Genomic DNA, 12,092 nt, shown 5'->3' on the forward strand with positions numbered 1-12,092 from the left:
TAATCAAAGAGCTCAAAGAAGAAGTGATCCCAGGGATAAAGGAGAGGATGAAGAATGAAAGTGAAACCGAGATATGGAGAGCGAGCGAGAGAGAGAGAAAGTGAGTGACACAGAGAGAGAGAGAGAGGGGATAAAGCAGGATCAGACAGAGGATGGAAAGTCAGGGGGGGAAAAAAGAGGAAAGTAGAGCAAGCAGGGTGCCGTTGGTTTGGTGGGTCTTCAGGGTGGCCTGGATGTGCTCCCCTGGCTCAAAGGGACGGTTCCCATGCTCCTTAAAGAGCCCATTGATGAGGTGCCCCGCCCGTCATACAGAGAGAGCCCAACGTGAGAATGTAATGGCTTTATTGACTAACAAGGTTGGGGTCAGTTTGATGTTAAAGAGGAAAAAAACAGAGAAATCAGGTTAGTTCCCCCAATCTCACCTCTTTCAGACAATGAACTCAAGTCTGATAAGAGACTCACTTTGAGTGCACACACACACACACACACACACACACACACACACACACACACACACACAATTCAGTCATATCTGTTGACAGGATCGCCCATTGTAAAAGCTGATTAACAGCACTCCACAATGGCCATTAAAGGGCAATTCTGCGGTTGTACATGTGCAGGTAAAGGTATACAGGTTGTTTCTCCTCAATATTACCACACCCTCCAATGGCTCCAATAGAGATAACAGTCTTAATGCAACGGCAAACAGCCAGAGCGGCGCGCTGGGGCCAAAGTGATTAATGTGTCCGATTAGCGAGCTCACAAACTTATCGCGGAAGGTAAACGTGGCCGAGTGGGCGTGAGGGCTGGAGGCCGTCAGCTCCTATCTGGCCCTTATTGCCCGCAGCAAGACTAATTACACTAATTAATGGACAGGCCTGATAATGGCAACAATTGTCCACCTGTGTGGCGGTGGGGTGAGGGACGGGGTGGGGGGGCTTACTTCCAATGTTAGCAACACACACAGAACATGCATAAGCAAACATGCATACACCTTGTCGCTTCAATTACATTACAAACCGGCTGATATAGAAGTGATGATGATATTAATAGATACATGTACATTCGTATAGCACTTTTCTTCACCAAAGTCACAAAGCGCAACAGTAGAAACAGAACAGAAGTTAAAATAGAGTCTAGGTGGGTTTTTTTTTTTACCCTTCAGGACGGGAACCCCTTTTGGGGTTCTTGATGCACAGTACAGTATATATAGCAACATACCATTTTGGGCATTTTGGAATAAATATTAGTTTTTACACCATTTTTTAATACAGAATATTAGAATCGGCCTCAGTCCTAAATGGGTTAATATAATAAGTGATCAGAACTGATCGGATGAACTTTGTCTGTCCATAAAACCAGGATTATATTTAGTCATTTCCGTGGGGCAACAACCCATTCCATGATTCCAGTGGCACCACATCAGTGATGTAAATAGGTATCCAATGTATTGAGTCCCGGGATGCAGGGATGGTCTTTTAGATGAGTCCCAGGGACATTTTATGAGTCCCACTTAAATTCACCTCGCTCCTCCTTTCATGTTATGTGGTTATATTCATGTAGAAAACAGAAGAAGAAATGATTATTATAACAAAATAAAATAGAATAAAAAACAGTAGGCCTACAGTAGTGCATTCTGTGGATGCAGAGGTCATTGTTTTATTGCGTCCCTTAACTATAAACTACGTTTTGGGATGCAAAATTCACCCTATTTTAATCTCTGCCCCCCCCCCCCCATCATCTTCACTGCTCCATATAGGACTCTTCTATACTATAGCACCCACCAAGAGCCCATTCATTCACGCCTGGTTTGGAGTTTAATGTTTGACTTGGCTGCTGACACATCACTCACATCGTGTTCCGGCCACTGTCAGCTCCCCTGGCTTGTCAGTGCTGCTTGTTTGTCTTGCCCTGGTGACCGGTGAGCCCAACACAGCATCATAGTAGGGCCTGCTTACAGGCCGCAAGAGGCCACTTTTGGACAAAAATAGCGAAAATAGCAAATCGGCTATTGTCAGGGCGCAACCCAGGACTCTTTAGCTAGTGGAGATGCGGTGTGTACGACATGGATTTCAAAAACAAATTTGTTAAACGCAAAATGCTGCGTTCAAGTTCAGGAGACTTAAGGTAAAAAAAGAAATTCTCCTGAATGCTGCCTTCCAATACGGCATGGAAAGGAGTGGCGAATAAAAAAAAATCTGTAATTACGTTGTAGTTCTGTTTTAACATGCACTTCTATTGTTTATATTCCTAAGAAAAGTGACAAGTAACATCTTTGCTTCTGGGGGTCCACGGGATTGAGAACCACTGACATATCAACATACGTTTTTCTAGAAAGTGTATAGGGTGAGAAAACGTATGATTTAGTCAGGTCTCAATGTGTTATTAAAGCCTTTTAAATCTTTTCTTTTCCTACAATATAGAGCACCTTTGAACTTCTCAGCACTCCAGACCTTTTCCTGCCTATCTGTAATGCGTTTTAAAAAGTGATTTAACAGTTGACCCCGTGACGCAGCAACAGGTCAGACTGCTAACCTCTATCCCACACTGCCTCACTGTTGACCCAAGTCCCCATTGTGACACATTCTCCTATCTCCATGACCAAAAGCTATTACCTTCTTGTTCTACATAATAACAAATAAGTGACAAGCCAAACAGTGGCCCTATTGAGTGGCGCAGTATTTGATGAGGGCAATATAAACTTAGAAATATAGGCAGGGCAGGAAGCCCGAGATAAGAGTTACACACAGTTATCAATGACAGGAGGTCAAGGGTCCCCCCAGAGGATCATGGGATGCGGTAATCACGGCTGTCGCTGCACTGGGATTGGCTGAAACAAAACGTCAGGAACTGACGGCGAGTTTCGAGCGACTTGCTGCCTCCAAAGCGATTGTTTGTTTGCCGTCGTCAGGGGAGGCTTGGCAAAACACTCAAGAATGGCATGTTGTGCACCACGTGTGTGCACGCACATACAGTACATGTATGCATGCACGTCAAGAGAAAGAACACGCAGGCATAAATGCGCATACACACATATGCATCGTTGATGCACAGAGATCAGCCAAGAGCTGTCGATATACAGTTAAATGTTTGCTTGGGCGTGCAGGTTTGGGGGGGTCTCATAGGCACAACATTGGTACAGTAGAATACAAATAGATTGAATGCCAAAGGTTAACGTTAGTTCACCGTTATAGCTAGCCTTTTGCACACCCTTGGAGATAAATAACACTTCTCTCTGCACTCTATTTATATGATGATTGTCTTCTAGAAGTTAAGTTTTCGTCCGTCCTTCTGTATCGGATCGAGTTTGCAGGAGTGGTCCGTTTTGAACACAGCCTCCGGGTTAAGTTAACTGACTGAATAAAGGCAAAAAGCACAAACCAAATCAAAACCCCCTGGCCAGTGGCCATGTTTAAATGAAGACATGGAGACCCAAGAGGAATTCCACTTAATCCTCTCTTCACACAAGGGTGTCTTATCTAACAAAGCACTCCTTCTCACCAGTGTCATCTCAGGGAAAGAGGCAAAGACACATGGCAGTGGGCAATCTTCGGCTATTACAGCCACAATGGGCCCTCATCATTTCCATGGGCTCACCAGCAGTTAGGATGATGGATACGCCTGTGGCTGTAAAACAATGTTTCCCTTCAGCTGTTCGGTGTGTTATTATTACCCCCCCCCCCCCCCCCGACTCCGAGCCGAGCGCGCCGGCACAGTCACAGCGGGACGACGACGTGGCTCTCCAATGCAGTGCTTTGACGAAAAAACGGCCGTCATTAAAAGGACATCTGTGGTACTCCATAAATGGAGTCACGCGCCTCCTCCGCTCCAGTGCAGGGTAAGCGCTAACAGCGAGGAGAACAAGAGGTCTCCTCATGTGTAGAACGCCACATACAGTGGTGGCATAGAGCTGGCATGTACTCATACCCATACACACAGGGTGACATCACTCTCAGTGGTGTTGCTCAGACCGAGGATTGTCTTCATTGCACACACACTTCTAACGGCACAGAGAGCAGCTTCCTATGAGCGTTAGCTTCCTGTGTGCTCGAGTGGTCTTCACATTAAGTCTCAATGGTTTCAGACACAAGTCGGCGCTAATGGAACTCCACAATATTTACCAAAATACATTTGATGTCTTTTTTTCTTCTTTTTTTTAGCCACATTAACACAGTTGGAATGTTAAAGAAGAAGTTTTTATTCCAACAGATAGTCATTTCAGAGTGATTAAATGGTTACAATTACATGCCTCTGTTTTTAAGTTCTTTGCATATTTTGGGGGTGTGAACATTCCTCCACCGAATATGTTCCAATTTCAATGAACAATACATCATATGAAAGCTTACATTCTGTAGTTTCAGAACATGTAAAAAACTAAAAAATTACCAGCCTATACTTGTGTCTCAAACCACTGTATTCGGTCACATTTGTGGCCAATTGGGCCAACCAATGTGCAGTCAAAATCTCAAGTCTGTATTCATAGGGAAAATAACCGATCTACAAGATCAACTGACCCTGTATCTTATTTTTGAGAATGTTGACGTGCCCATTGGTGTGCCTTGCGGGCACAGAAAAGTGTGGAAGTGTGAGTGGGTGTCCCTTCAAGGAGTGAAGGCTGTATTCACTACAATTGACTCAATGGAAAATAGTAAAATATACTCCTTGCGGCCTGCAAGTATGGATATTGAAGGCCAGGTTAATTGATTCTGTGGCATGGCATGTGTGTGTGTGTGTGTGTGTGTGTGTGTGTGTGTGTGTGTGTGTGTGTGTGTGTGTGTGTGTGTGTGTGTGTGTGAGATCCACTATTGAATGCAGAGATGCATTCCACAAAACACGAGCATTCATGCTTCATACACAAAACTCCAGCACTGATTGTTGTTGCAGGGAAAGAAGCGAAGCATTCGTTTCTACATCAGTTGTTCCCAAACCTTTTCATGTCAAGGACCCCCAAATGGACACCCCCATTAGAAAATATACGCCAAATAAATGGTGCATTTTATATAGCGCCTTTATCCAAGGCTCTTTACAGAAATTGTGCATTACATTCACCCATTCACACACATTCATACACCTATGACAGCGGAAACCATGCAAGGCACCAACTAGCACATCGGGAGCAATTAGGGGTTCAGTGTCTTGCTCAAGGAAACTTTGACAGTAACTCTGGGGGAGCCCGGGTTTGAACTGGCAATCCAGGCATCCAGGCACTCTACCCCTGAACCACCGCCGCCCCCCCAAGGACCCCCCATAAGAGAAGACTTTTACGGCAACAGCAGTGATTCTCAACCAGTTTAATTTCAAGGACCCCCAGTTTGACCTGAATTAGGCTACGGTTCCCCATTTATTGGCATTTCTATCGCTGGGACTCTAATTTATATTGTAAAATCAATGTTAGGCCTGGGCCGTGACTCAGCGGTCCAGGCACCTTGGCCGAGTCTGGCACTGTGCCGCGGGCTCGACTCCCGATCCCGACGGCCTTTACTGCATGTCACTCCCCCATCTCTCTCCCCCATTTGCTGTCAGCCTACTGTCTGTCTCTCTATAAAAAATATTAAATAAAAGCGAAAGCCACAAAAAAAATCAATGTTAATTTAACTCTGAGTGTACAAATGGAACGAAATGGACCCGTCAGTGTCCATTTGTACAATTTGTACAATCCTATGCGATAGGCTATATTAATGGCTGTAGTTATGAATGCCCGTTATGTACATAGCCTATCAGCGGGATTCAGCGTTTTAGCCAAAGCGATGTAATTACGCATAATAACTATCATTTGAAAATGTATCTCTCTTCAACAAATGGAAGCCAGCGGCAGGCTTTTTCCCCATTGCGGTCCTTTTCATAATTCAGTGTTTTACCCAAAGCGATGCAGGCCTAATTATTATATTATTTTCATTCCATACCAAAACTGCGTGTGTGTTTACTACACACACGCAAAATAACTGGCCTAGCGGTCCAGGCGCATGCCACCACATATAGGCTCTGGCTTGACAGTGTGTCACGTGTTCGCGTCCCGTTCATGACAACCTTTGCTGCGTGTCTCTCCCCTTCTCTCTCTCTCTCTCTCTTTCCTGTCCGTCTTCACTGTATAACAATCAATAAAAGGCATAAAAGCCAAAAACAAATCTTTAAAAAAAAAGAAACGAGTCCTTTGCGGGAAAGAAGATGGTACAGGAAGGGAAGGAAAGGAAAGAAGATAGTACACCGGAAAGGAAAGAAGGAAAGGAAAGAAGATGGTACACAGGAAAGAAAGTCTACAACTCTCACTGGTCCGGTCCTTGACACGGGCATGTCTAACGTGTCTGTGGTTCTGTCTGTTGTCTGTGTGTTACGGTGCTGGGTGACCTTACCTGTGACCCTCAAATAAAGAAAAGTGTTCTTTGTTTGACCTTTGTTGCATGCCGGCGTTAACGTGTGAAACTTTTTTATGATGTGAATACAGTCGAATATATGATGTGATAATAGTCGTCTACAGCAGTGGTTCCCAAAGTGGGGTCCGGGGACCCCCAGGGGTCCTTAAGGGAGTTCCAGGGGGTCACCAGCTAAATGATAGTTGGTTTCATAATTAACGTTCCAATTTTGGAGCTGGACTAAGAACCAAAAATAACTGAACCGGTTCCCATTGGGAACCAACCGGTGGAAAGGGGGCCTCAGAGTTAAATTAACATTGATTTTACAATATAAATTGGGGTCTCAGAGATAGAAATGCCATTAAATGGGGGTCCATAGCCTGTTGCATATCAAACTGGGGGGGTCCTTCAAAAAATAGTTGAATCACTGCTAGAGCTGTAAAAATTCCCTTGCATATCTTTTCTGATGGGGGTCATTTGTTTTTCATTGACATGAAAAAGTTTGGGAACCACTTGGTCTACAGACAGCAAAAATTGTTGTGGTATTGTTGATGTGTTTTAAATGTTTTGTGTAACAGTCAACATATAAATTAACCTCAACAATTTGCAACTCTATATGTATTATTTATGTGCTCAAGTTCATGTTTGGTTCAAAACCAAATAAAAACTAATATAATAAAAAAACAATTTGCAACTCAAGTTGTGTAGTTTCGATGTTGCAGCGTCGGCCTTCAGAGCCAGCCAGCAGGTATTAGTTCTCAAGATGTATTGTGCAAATTGAGAAATTGGCACCTAGCCATTTGAGACATCTGACCAAATGCTATTTTCCTGTCTTTCAAAGTATGCAGTCATTCCGCCTGACACAATCCTTTTCCTGAAGATTCTTTTCTCTACCCCTACCTACCCCCCTCCCTCCCTCCCTGCCCTCCTAGAACACTGGACGTGTGAATGTTGTGGCATTTTCCCAGAGGGGAAGTCACTCTTCCGCCCATCCTCATAGACCCGCCACCTTTGGAAAATGTATGCTAACTTGCTAAAGGTTGGTCCCGAGGTGGCAGCCTCTGGCTTCCCGTCAAACACCAGACGGTGGAGAGACAACTGTTTCATCACTTTCACTCCTATCTCAGTTTAGTTTCACCCTCTGACCGCCTCGGGACTCTCTCCTCTCTCCTCCGTTTTTACAAAGTCTAGACTTGGCAAACAGACACATGGAACTGGAGCCGTGTGCTCCCATCTTTCTCTCTGCTCAAACACACATACACAGATAAATACACACAGGGGGGGGGGGGGGGACTGAAAAGAAAACAACAGTCCACCTGCTCATGGATATCCATCCAAAACAACATCATTCTTTTCGGATCTTTCATGAATAAGGTTTCTATTTTTTGTTTCTGTTAGCACGGTGATGACTTTAGCGTATTGCTGTCTACATGCAATTATTTATCTGTTTTGGATACACAGCAGAGTGCCGGAATGGTAGGAATTTGCCGGTTTATGCTGCCAACAGCAGGATTAAAGTGAAAATGGTTAAGATCCAACTGAGTGCTGCCTGCTAGCAGGACACACTAGCTGTGGAGACTGTAACAGAGCCTTCTCCAATCTTTGCTTTGCCTCCCTTTGTGTCGCGGCTTGAGAAACGCATCGGGGAAATCACGAGTGTCAATTTAACTCCGACACATGAGTAAAGCCCTCCAGCGTCAACTTATCCATGTGTAACTTCCAGAGAATGTACAAATGCAACAGCTCCATTTGGTTACGTTTTCCAACAGTGGGTGCACAGGACCGTAGTACCTTTTTTCCCTTCCTCTTCCAGCATCTCCCTATGCTTCCCCCCCTTTCCCCTCTTCGGTGAACTTATGAGTTGTACGCTTGATGAAGTTGTGCCGCTATAGCTGGGCCGCATGTCGCTCAAAATCTCCCTCAAAGCCCGTTCCCAGTAACCAGGTTAAAGAGGGAATACATTGCTCTAGAATCCCCCCCCCCTCATTGTCCACTGCATTTCCCTCGCCAAGCCGCGGCCCCCGATTCAATTGTTGCATCGATCTCCCAACAAAAGAAGAACGAGAGTCAAGAAATCAGATCAGAGCACTACTAAAAGCTTTCCCCCTAAATCAATCACAATATATGAATAAGTTACTACCGTCTCTTAGTATGTTTTAGGGGGATATTACCGTAGTTGTGTTATTTCTGATATGAAATCAAAAGTACCGTAATGCACGGCATGCCGTAGCGTTATTCCCAGCCCAGCGGACCTGCGGCAGCCATATATGCAAAGGATATAATGACCTAATGGCTGCTCTAAGTATCACATAAGAGCTTGATGTTGCTTTTGGATAAACCATGATGGAGCAGCTATATGCCAGTAAATGACCAGTTTCTGATTAATAGACTCTCCCATACTATAAAACTCATGAGGTCCTGTGTGTGTGTGTGTGTGTGTGTGTGTGTGTGTGTGTGTGTGTGTGTGTGTGTGTGTGTTTAGTGGTCGCCCCGCGGCCTATCAGTGCACGGCAGCCGACTGGCTCCAAGTCCAACTGTGACGGGGCACGGCCAAATTCCACACCCCGGTGCCCGAGTGCTTAGACATGTCACGGCCAACTTTGACGGACGATGTCTTGAAGGAAAGCGATGTGAATTTACAGCTTGTAGCACATTCTTTGAACGCAAAGACGGCGCAAGGGGGAACAAATGTATACATGTATGCACATATGTGTTCACTGCAGGGGGAAGACAGAAGCGGCTGTACTTCCCAAACCTGAAACCCGGGATTTTTCTCTCGCCACACAAACACATCACACGCCTCTTTCTACCAATGCTTCAACTGCTTTATTGCACCCACCTGAACAGCAAACCCCAGAGAAAATGGAAACCTATTACCCCACTTAGACCCGAGGACGATTCTAAAAAAAAGTCTTTATTCCTAAATTAGACAGTTTTCTAAAAAATCACTATGTTTCTATGTCAGTCGTTCTCAAACTATTTCATGTCAAGGACCCCCAGAATTATATGTAATTGGCCGCGGACCACAATCTCAAAATATTTTGTTCCAGGGACCCTCCCATGGCAGAAGCAAACGTTTGAGTTAAAAATGTTCACTGTGAATTAATATATATTCAATAATTTGCACACATTTTCACTATTTTTCAAAATTAGCAGATCTACAAGCTCGTAGTGCTACGAGCTTGTAGATCTGCTAATTTTCTATAGCTAAAGTATAACATAATAAAAACACCAAAAGGGGTTCCCGTCCAGAATGGGTTAAACCACATGCATGAACCCCCATATACTTTGTTGACCACGGTTCCGCATGGATCTGTACCTGGCCTCGTCCTTTTCCCCCTATATACACTAAATCTATACGTACAATTAGCCGCTAACTAAGCAAGCTCACCATGTGTCACGCTTTGTGGACCAGCAGTTTTTTGTCAAACGTTCACCTATATGATGACATGCCCAGAATATTTGAGGATGCCAGGGTTCATGTGGTGAGAATCAAGGAGAGATGCACTGATTCACCTCTGAGGACTTTAAACGTGTAATGAAGCTATTACACATCAGCCGATCGTTGCGTCTTATATAACACCATGATGTTCATCCTCGGCTGCCTGTCTGTTGTTGTGACAACGTCCTGCTCCTCTATTGGACAACACATCAAATTAACTTGCAAATTAAATGCTGGTGACTGCTATTGATTTATAGATTGGACAAAAGGGAGCAGTGTGTGTGTGTGTGTGTGTGTGTGTGTGTGTGTGTGTCTGTGTATAGGTGTGTGTGTGTGTGTGTGTGTGTGTGTGTGTGTGTGTGTGTGTGTGTGTGTGTGTGTGCACATGCATGCGACTGTGCACGTGTGTACACGGAGAGCACTGATGGCCTGCGTTTAAAAGAGTAATAACCTCACAGATGGCGAGGGGCTGGTCCAGAGTCAGCTATGTGACGGAGAACAATCATTGAGGGCTTGATTGCTCATGGTGCACAAGGCAGACTTGACAGGGGGAGGGGGATGAGTGTGTAAGTGTTGTGCGTGCATGCGTGTGTGAGTGCGCGTGTGTGTGTGTGTGAACAGTGGGAGGAGGATGGGGGCTGTTTAAGTTTAACTAGGCCATTGCTACCCATTCACGGCTGACAATGATGGGGCTTGTAGCGCACACACACAGTAGATCAAATCAAATTTCATACGCTGTTCCCCAGGTCGCACCTCTTTGATTCATCATCTCGTCCAAGTGGGTGAAAATCATTTTGTATTCCTTCCACACCGGGAGCATCCATTCCCGCCCTTTGCGGACGAGATGATTCAGTATTATATGGATAGATAAGGTGCAAAGAGTCAGCCGGTGTAAGAGGGACAATAAATCCACCTGTCACTTATGCAAAGTGATGTAAATGGGCTCCGTGATTAAGATACGGAGTCATTTAAAAGCAGGAACTGGCGGAACCCTTGACTGACACACACACACACTTAATTTGACACAACAGTGAAGATTTTACCGTGCACACACTATCCTATCCTATCCCTCATTTTTAACCATTGAATGTTGTGTAAATAATTATGTCACAAATGGATAAATGAACACTCAACATTGTACTATGGGCACACATCACACCGCGTACGCATCCTCCAAACTCGAGACAAGACGGGAGACGGGCACAGAAACATGGATGCACGCATACATACACGCCAATATTCAGGTACATATGTATGCGCATGCACTCATGTACTCGTGCAAACCCATGTGATAGCTTAATCTCAAACTCTCGCACAAGTAAAACACACACACACACACACACACACACACACACACACACACACTGAAGTCCCCCGCTGCCCTGCGCCTGCCACTGGAGCAGTTTATCAAGTAATTATTGTTTGATTACAGCGTTTCATTATCTGCACTGATTGAGTCACAACCGGCGGCAAAGGTCAAGCGCCATTAACGCGCTGCTCCCGAAACATATTTCCACGCAGGCCGTGTGTTTGCCCTCCCTCTCTGCTGAAAAGGGCTAATTGCAAATGCATTTGTTTGAGGAAGAGGAGAGCAGAGCCGAGCCGAGCCCGCCTGCATGCATGCTGCAATCTCTCCCCCATGTTGCACTAGCAATGAATATCAATGCGGGCCACACACATACACACGTCTCTCACACACACACACACACACACACACACACACACACACACACACACACACACACACACACACACAGTTTGGGATTGCGTCCAATCATACTAAACATCCGACAACCAACAAATCCTGCTGCTCTTTTACCACCAGCTGTGATAATGAGCCTTTGTGTTATTTAACCGGTCATTGAGATCAGACTGAATGATATAAAACATTATGTCGCGCGACGTGGGCCAAGAAATCATGGCATTCAGTCATGATGTATCATTATAATACCTCCTGTGTGCTTTTGTATTTGACTGGTGCCACGCACACATTAAAAAACCTTCAAATCGGTGTCCTTATTTTTTTGGCAAAATATAGGCGGAAACTTTCCACCATTTCAGTTTTCCCAAATAGCAGATCTAGAAACGCAACGATGTGTTGAGCTTTTAGATAAGCTGTTTTCACTATTCATCGTACAATGGAGTATATATGAGGCCAGTTCCAAACTAATTAAAACCTGGGAAAGTCTTTTTATATATTTTTGCGTTTAGCGCTATTCAAAAATAGCAGATAAACAGGCTCGCAGTTTGTTTGAACAATTACTCAAGGACACTTCAACACCAAACACGGGGGGCGGGGC

The 12,092-nt window shown here is 44.7% G+C and overlaps 1 protein-coding gene across 3 annotated transcripts in view; it reads right to left on the reverse strand.

The window, feature by feature from the left end:
• Positions 1-12,092, reverse strand: part of inpp5a (inositol polyphosphate-5-phosphatase A) — a 206,406-nt gene that overhangs the window by 15,462 nt on the left and 178,852 nt on the right. The window lies entirely within an intron of this gene.

Source organism: Protomyctophum bolini, assembly GCF_963924005.1.
Source record: "Protomyctophum bolini genome assembly, chromosome: 14".
In the NCBI taxonomy this organism is placed as follows: domain Eukaryota; kingdom Metazoa; phylum Chordata; class Actinopteri; order Myctophiformes; family Myctophidae; genus Protomyctophum; species Protomyctophum bolini.